Below are 8,515 nucleotides of genomic sequence, written 5' to 3'. Positions count from 1 at the left end.
AATAGCTAATTAATATGAACTAATATGACTTAATTCTTCAGGAAAAAAGTATAATCTCCATGGTTTAAATAACTACCTTACTTTTAATAATAATCAGATAATCTATTTTGTATTTTTCATGCCCATATATTTTGGGAATAAATTTTCACTTAACTGATAACTTTTTACCATTTCATTCACTTCAATTCTAGAAAGAAATATTTTGAATTTGTGTACTTTTCATCAACATTTTTCTAATATAATATAGTTCAGTCCACATTACATGGTTTTATAATCAAGTTTCTAACAAGATTTACCAGCCTGCAGTCTAATTAATTTATTGTGGCTTTGGTAGGCATAGAAACTGGGAAACAAAACTTATACATATATATATATTTTTTTCACAATTGTAGGGTTGTGCTTTATTTTTTTAAACTTTTTTTATTGTATAGTATAACTTATATACAAAACAAAGAAATAAAAAAGCAATAGTTTTCAAAGCACTCTTCAAAAAAAATTTATATTTTTAAGTGCTTGAAATAAACTGCAGCTTACCTTTGTTACCTGATCTTTCCTAAGAATGGGTGATTACCTCTCTTGGCCAGCAGTTAGTTAACCTCTTCCCACTGAAAAACATCTATCAAGAAGAAGCAACTCATGTAAAACAAAATGACTTTAATCAACAAAACATCCTCATTGTACCTTGGAATTAAGTATTAAAAACCAGGCCTTTGGAGATTTGAAGCTAGTTCACTAGCCGTATATGATGTATCTCTACTATATCCATTAGCATGGATAAGAAGGAAATGAGGGGGATGTAGTAATAAGCTGAAACTTCTTTTTTCACAGAACCATTAATATTTAAATATCTGCTGAATACAGCTAGATGGCTTCATGGAGGTACTTAAATAACAAATTTGGTACTTTGTAGTCTTGTATAGTAGCTTACATATGATTTTATGGTTGTGATTTCCAACTATCAATCACTTGCAGATTATTTATTTTGTACAAATTAAGTCTATCATATATATAAAGTACAAGTTATAATGGAGAAATAGCCTGTATTTTAGTAAATAGTATATCAAGCAGAATGTAAAGACATTAGAATTGTATAATATGGGCAATACACAACACTTGAACCATGGAATCGAGATATAATATGCAAAATGTAATATGGTACAAAGTAGAACAATACATATAAAGAATATTCACATTCCTAGTATTCAAAAAAGTGTAACTTAAAAGTAAGTAATTTTCTCCATCAAGTTGACCAATTTTAAATGTATGATCATATCTACTGTTGGTGAGAATTGAGTGAAATAGGTTGTGCTGTACTGCAGGGGGGAGTGCATGTTATTATATCTTATGGAGATAGTGTGATGATATATATCAGTGTTTTGCCCCAAAATTGTAAAAATTGACTGAAAACATCCAATTAGAATAATATTTTCTGAAGAAATAATGAAATATTCTTACAAAGATTATATATAACATTGTTTTATATTAGAAAAATTGGGAAAAGCCAAATACTTTCATTTGGTCTTTGACAATACAGTTATGATATGTAAAATGATAAAAGTCTATGATGCCATTGGTATCATGCTTCGAACAATATATAATTCGGGTTCCTTTTTGTGAATACTATCTACTAAATAGTATAGAACTGTCATGATAAATGTGAGATTCTAACAAACCATGCAGCTGCTTCAGACACACTCCTTTAATCCATGACTCTCCTGTGCTCTTAACCACTTTGTGTAGATGAAGAAACTAATGTTAGTGAACATAAGTAATGATTGTAATGATGATTAGAGTTATAGTAAAACAGAAATCTAATATTCTAAGATAGGTTTCAAGAAGCATGTTGAAGTGAAATTATATAGGAGAGCAATATCAATGGGTCATTGATCCCTGACAAATCTAAATATCTTTTTAGTAGAAATAACTTTGAATAAACATATCTTAGAAATGAACTCAACCTCAGTATTACTTAATAAGCCAAAGATTTATAGGTAATGCAAACGCACATTTAGTATGAGAATTAAGGAAAGAGATTGTCTTTTGCTCTTAAAATTTTCTCTGAGTATTTTACTCTCAGAAATGAGCCAAGCGCTCGCTTTGGCAGCACATATATTAAAATTGGAATGATACAGAGAAGATTAGCATGGCCCCTGCGCAAGGATGACATGCAAATTTGTGAAGCGTTCCATATTTAAAAAAAAAAAAAAGAAGAAATGAGCCAAAATTTCATTAAACAAAAAACATAAAATAGAAAAATAGTATTTTCCTTTATGTGCTAGGAAACTTTTTTTTAAGTTGGTGAAAATTGGTATGTAATTAAAAATATAATAGCAGGAGATTCTCTATCTGTGACTGTGCAAAGACAAGGCTTGTAGTCTGTGACCCATAATTATGAATATGGAGCCATTTTTTATTAGGTTTCAAGATATGAGTTTGAAAAATACCCATTAACTATTTATCTCATAACACTCTATAATTAAGCATAATTGTCCCCACACTCACATACACAGTTACATTTTTATAAACACACCACTGTCAGTGTGGAAAGTGTCAATTCTAGAAAGTGCGACTTCTAACATCTTCCTGGAAATTTTATATTATGCTATTTTTCAAAAGAGTCATGTTATTTATTTTTAACATTTATATTTTATCTTCATAAATGTTTCTTATAAAATATTCCATTGAATGTCTTTCTTGTTCTAGAAATGATCCATATGCTTATATTTAAGTATTTTTCATTGAAGTTTTTTTATGGTTTAAAAACTAATTTTGTTTAAAAATGCTTATATTTAGGAATTTTTAAAAGAGTAATATTTTTTCTCTCAAACATTTCAGCACAATATTGAGTTATTTGGTATTGAGTAGTTCAGTATTGACCTGCAAATGGAAAAGGACCACAATATTTAAACCTCATTATAATTTCAAAGAGAAAACTATATAATTAACTCTGGGATTAATATGTCTCTCCTCTGAAAATATAACACATATTCAGAATCATTTATTGTTTCTGTTAATCCAAACTATGTTTCCTATAAATATAATATCAAAGTAATAAACAGAAAATTATAGCACTACATAAGTCATAGGGGAAAAAAAAACACAGATGAAATCCTCTCTTTACATTCAAAAATGTATTTATTTGAAAATAAATTCTTACCTATATTATATGTACACATATATTGACATCAGAATTGTATACACTGTTTAGGTTCTTTATTCATGTGTGCAATGACATAAGAAAACCACTAGAAATGAACATTTCTATTGAAGATATACTATATGTTAGGCATTGTGTAAGTTGTTTATATTTAGGCAAAAATATATAATTTTATATATTCCATTTTAGAGATGAAGAGCCTAAAGCTCTGAGAGGTTGTTATTCATGGGATTTGAGCAGTCATTGGAATTTGAGCCTGGAACTCCTAAGCTGTACTCCCACATTAAGTGTATACTAAGAGGAAACTGGGCTATCAAGGAGGGAGGACAAGATGGCAGCCTAGTGAGGTATGGGATTTAGTTTGTTCTCCAAAGTAGCTAGTAAAATAGCCAGTAACAGTACAGAACAACTGCTGGGGGAAACAACAGTGATCAGAAACACAGTGTTCACCAGTGTGGACTAGGTGTAATGACTGAAATTCCACACAGAACTGTAAATCCCCCAAACTATGGAGGTTGGAGCTCCTCCCCCATGAGTATGGAAGGCTGGTTCCCAGAGGAAAAAGGAAACAGACTTTACTAATAGCAAGGGCTTAACTCAACCAGCTCCAGTTGCAGAATTAATGAACAAATTCTGACTACTGAAAACAGGCCCCCAGCACAGATAAACCTGGAATAAAAACTAAAGGAGCTAAGAGTTTTTGCCCCAACTGAGAGGGGACAACGCTGACAGAAAAAACAAAACAAAACAGAGGCTTTTTGAGTTGAATAGCACAAAATCCCTGAAAAGGGCTCGACCCCAAGAAAAGGGGGCATATAGAGCCTGGGGACACACAGAAACATTTACCAACTCCAGCTCTTGATTGACAAAACCAAGGAGCAGGTCTCCAGCTCTGAGAAGGTTTTTTGCTTTTTTTTTTTTTAATTTCCTACATGGCTTATTAGATAAAACTGGAAGCACTCTCAGGCTCCAGCACTGCCCTAGGCAAGGGTGGAATTAAGGCTTGCCTGAGAGGCAGAGTGACTAATCAGGTGAAAGGGGTTACTTCTCTAAAGGGCTTATCTTCTCCAAGAAAAGATGTGTGGGGCCCAGCTCTAGTGTAGACCCCCTTTCAAGGAATTCAGGCCCCAGGGGCTGCAAAATAGAAACAATCAGAGCTTGCCTACTGCCTCAACTCTGTCTTCACCACGCCCCTGGCAGTAAGAGCCTACTGAAATTAAAGGAACCCCATCACTTTAAGTTGGTGGGAAGCTGCAGGCAGACAAGCAGTGCAAGCTGGGCAGGATAGGAAAAGCACAGAGTCTAGAGGCATCATAGGAAAGTCTGACAACCTTCTGGGTCTCACCCTCAGGGAAAACTAATGCTAGTCACTCTCTACTCCTGAGGCATGGGCCTGTCTAGTCTGGGAAAACCTGACTGGGCTCAGTGATATCTGAGGAGATCCTCCTCAAAACAAAACAAAAACAAAAACTCCATAGAGGTCTTAGCAAGAAACAGAACAAGAACTGAAAATTCTGATCAGGTAAACAGAATCTTTGCTAGGGTTCTAGAATAAGTTGAACTGAATGTCAAAGAACATATAGAGAACAAAGCCAACCAGCAAGAAAACCCTAGGTAAAAGAATGAAAACAACCTCCAGAATAAACTAATTAAGGAAATCAAATTCGTAGACACCAGCAAAATATAACAAGTCATACAAGGAAAATCTAAGATATGGCCCAGTCAAAGGAAAAAACCAACACTTCAGAGGTGCAGGAGTTGAAACAATTATTTCAGGATGTTTGAACGGACATGTACAATCTCATAAAAAAATAATCAAATCAAGAATTGAGGGAGAATATAAAGAAGACATTGGGTGAACATAAAGAGGAACTTGAAAGTTTGAAAAAACAAATTGCAGAACTTAAGAGAATGAAAGGCACAATAGAAGAGAAAAAACAATGGAAACCTAGATTTGAAGAGGCAGAAGAAAGAATGAGTGAATTAGAGGACTGGAAATCTGAAATCTGGCACACAAAATAAAATATAGGGAAAAGAGTGGAAAAATATGAGCAGGATGTCAGGGAATTGAATCACAACATTGAAGTGCATGAATATATGTGTTGCGGGTGTCCAAGAAGGAGAAGAGAAAGGAAAAGGAACAGAAAGACTAATGGAGGAAGTAATCACTGAAAATTTCCCATCTCTTATGAAAGACATAAAATTACAGATCCAAGAAGTGCAGCATACCCCAAACAGAATAGATCCAAGTAGACATACTCTAAGTCACTTACCATTCATATTGTCAAATGTCAAAGACAAAGAGAAAATTTTGAAATCAGCAAGAGAAAAGCAACCCATCACATACAAGGGAAGCTTGATAAGAATATGTGTGGATTTCTCAGCATGGAAGCGAGAAGGCAGTGGTATGATATATTTAAGATTCTGAAAGGGAAAAACGGTTAACCAAAAATTCTATACCCAGCAAAATTGTCCTTCAAAAATGAGGGGGAGATTAAATATTTTCAGATGATCTCAGATAGAATTTATGACTAAGAAACCAGCTCTACAAGAGGAAACTGGTTCAGAGGACTGTAGTATTGAAAATACCTCTGAATGACTCTAAAATAGATGGGCTAAGGAGAGGTTGCCTGCATGTATCCTGTTGGCTGTTTACTTGAATAGGATTCTAGTATTTATTACTACTCTTCAGGATGTGACTGATATGACTGACATTGTGTTATGATAAGATAGCATGGATAGTTAACAGAGAAGCTCTATTGCATGGTTGGTAACAGTGCTTCCCGTAGAGGCGTTGTCAACCTTGTGCATGATCCTCTATTTCTTTTGCCTTAGTTTGTGCCTCACAGGGTTGCTGTGAATATTAAATGAAGTAATACACATAAAGCTCTTCAGTAGTGGAGAGTGTAAGTGCTCCATAAATGTTAGCCACATTTATGGATTTTGTTTCCTCACATTTTAGCTTAATGCAAAGTAAAGAGCATCTTAAGGGATAAATTTCAATTTCAATACTTCTTAATCCCTGATGAGTGGCAGACACCACTAATCAAACATGGCACTCTTTACCTCCAGGTCTAGACATGGTCTTAGGATCCTTTGAACCAACACTTATGAAGTAACTGGGTTTGGTATGTAGTAGCACACTTATTTTGCCATGTTAGGCAATAGGACTTTTTTTCCTTTCCTGAATAAGTTCATGCACTAAGGGTGGAAGAGCTACAGCATCCTGGTTAGAATAAAGCTACTTCAGTACAGATTGGCTTTATGAAAGATCTTCATAGCTATTTGTTTTAAATGAGGTAATTCATGGACAAAGACATAGAAATAATCCAAAAGGAATTATTAAATGAAACCCTATTCTTGCTCCAATTCTATGATAGAAACATTTTCACATTGCTAGTATCTGAAGTTGGGAATTAAATAATAGTTACAGGAATAATAAGATCTTTTGTATTAAGAAAACTCTTATTCAAACTTCACAATCCATTTTAGACATCACTTTTACACCATTTCTTTTCTGCTTCTTCCAGAAAAGAAAAGTTTGCTGATTCCATTTCTGTTCTGCTTCTAAGTCTCATATGTATTTATATTTTTGTGTGCCCCATTCTATAGTATAACTATCTTTCATGTCATTTCCTTACAGGAGTACAAACACCATGACGACCACTTTTATCTTCTTGTTCTTAGCACTAAGAACCATGCCTGGCATAGAGTAGGTGCTCAGGAAACTTTTGTAGAACTGAAAATGTGTTGCCTAGTGAATGGAACACAGAGCCAAACATGCTATACCAGATCACTTCTTCTTTTGAAAGAGACTACACAATCAATTTCTAATTCCAGATAATCTACTATAACCATCTCATGGAAGCCATTTTTTTTCAGAAGCCAACATGATAGCTTTGCTGTGTTGAAATAACTTATAAAGACTTTGGCTGGAAACTCTATGCCACTTATGTCAGTGAAAGCGTAATCAACAATTGATAAACTTGTAGGGAAACAAAAATGGGATTCAGTTGTATTTCTTTTTCTACAGTGGATAAAGGATTTTTGGATTGGCCTTTAAATCCTCAAATAACATTTTCCTCTCATGAGTGAAAAGAAAAAAAAGCATGTTTATGTATTCGTTTTTAAGTTTTCACTGGGGAGTGGTTTTAAAATTGCAGATGCTGTACTATGATTCTTTGACCCAAGCTTAAGGGCCCTAACCAATTTATTCTTAAGCCTTTCAAATGCACACACACACACATACACACACATAAAGTTTTGCTAAAAACTTCGCAGTAAAAAGGAGCATTAAATATATTTGAAATATAGCCTAAATGCAATATTATATAATATTGCCCTAAATGTGGGCACACATAGACATTGTTTTGTTTTTATAAATAAAATCATACTGTTCAAATGCTAATTCTTAGAGGTTGGCTCCAATTTTTCAGTGCAGAGTTGTCAGAAATCTCAAAATTATTGAAGTAGGATATCAAAGCAAATTGTATTTTCCTTTTATATGATATATTGTTTGCTATTTGGTTTTACTAGTCCATAAGTTATATATAAAATGTCTATAAATAAAAGGTTGTTCCATGAAATGATCTAATTTGCGTGCTAATCATTTTGTCTCCCAATCATCTCTGCTTATTATAATAGTTGCTTAGCTCTTGTGTAGGTTGGTGACTTTTAGTCCATGAAAATGCAGTGAAATTTTTTTCCCATTTGCACGTTTATGTTCATTCACAAAATGTGAATTATGAACATGTTTGAAACCTGGTGTCTTAATTTCATTGAATATATTCTAAATTAATTTGGAAGGTTTACAGGCTTTTAAACATCATGAAAATATGTGATTTTATTTTAGATAATGTTTTGAGGATGAATGATGCAGTCTTTTGGTTAGATTTGCAGATCCTATTCTTGTAAATAAAAGTACCTATTCCTTGCATCCAGATAAAGGAATAATTGAAGCTGTTTGTAGAAGTGTCACCTCTGAGATCAATGTACATAGCATATATATCATCATTTTCAGGGTTTCACATTTTGCCCACTTGAATCAGCATGACTGAAGGAACTGGGGAAGCAAAAAGCAAGTTTATTTGGAAAATATATTTCTTATAAAATTGGTTTCGACTTAAAAAGACTTAAGAAGTAAAAAAGAACACTTAGCCTTCAGTAAAGCTACAGAATTGCTGTAGTACAAAAGACAAAAGGCAATACTTCCTTTAGAGTAACCTCGTTCTAAATTTTGATGGTACTAAAATGTTCTTGTAATTATGATTAAAATTCTTATTATTTGGCTAGTCAAGGGACAGTTGTAGTAGCATATGCATATCATTAGAAAAGATGTTAGAGAGGGGGGCAACATTG

General features: G+C 33.5%; 1 non-coding gene across 1 annotated transcript; it reads left to right on the top strand.

The window, feature by feature from the left end:
- Positions 1 to 2,088: 2,088 nt before the first annotated feature.
- On the top strand, positions 2,089 to 2,195 carry LOC143670065 (U6 spliceosomal RNA). The gene has a single exon (XR_013169246.1). It is a non-coding gene; the product is annotated as a U6 spliceosomal RNA (small nuclear RNA).
- Positions 2,196 to 8,515: the final 6,320 nt, after the last annotated feature.

This window comes from Tamandua tetradactyla, chromosome 26 (genome assembly GCF_023851605.1).
Source record: "Tamandua tetradactyla isolate mTamTet1 chromosome 26, mTamTet1.pri, whole genome shotgun sequence".
In the NCBI taxonomy this organism is placed as follows: Eukaryota; Metazoa; Chordata; class Mammalia; order Pilosa; family Myrmecophagidae; genus Tamandua; species Tamandua tetradactyla.
The sequence above is the reverse complement of the archived record's forward strand: the minus strand, read 5'-3'. Positions and strand labels throughout refer to the sequence as shown.